Source organism: Nannospalax galili, unplaced genomic scaffold (assembly GCF_000622305.1).
Source record: "Nannospalax galili isolate Female #2095 unplaced genomic scaffold, S.galili_v1.0 scaffold1045, whole genome shotgun sequence".
NCBI classification, from domain to species: Eukaryota; Metazoa; Chordata; class Mammalia; order Rodentia; family Spalacidae; genus Nannospalax; species Nannospalax galili.
In genome coordinates, this window is record NW_008353343.1 from 53929 (window position 1) to 54301 (window position 373).

The window sequence follows — 373 nt, forward strand, 5'->3', positions numbered from 1 at the left end:
ACAGACACATGACCAACAGAAGAAATTTATGCCCAGGTCACAACACAGAAACACAAATAATATGAAAAACCAAGACAATATGTCCACAGCAAATCCAATCAGTAATATAAAGTGTTCCACAAAGAGAACTACCTGGAAGAACCCCAGGACACCGACTTTAAAAGAATAATGATAAACATGATCAAAGAATTCAGTAACTTAGTGAATCAAACAAACAGCTCAAAGAACTCAAAGAGGAAAAGAATAAACTCTTTATGACATTCAAGAAAAGTAAGAACATGTGGATGAATGAAATGTCAGGGACAATAGAGGATTTGAAAAGTGAAACCAAAAAAGAGGGAGATACATTGAAGAACACTCTGGCTGAAATGAA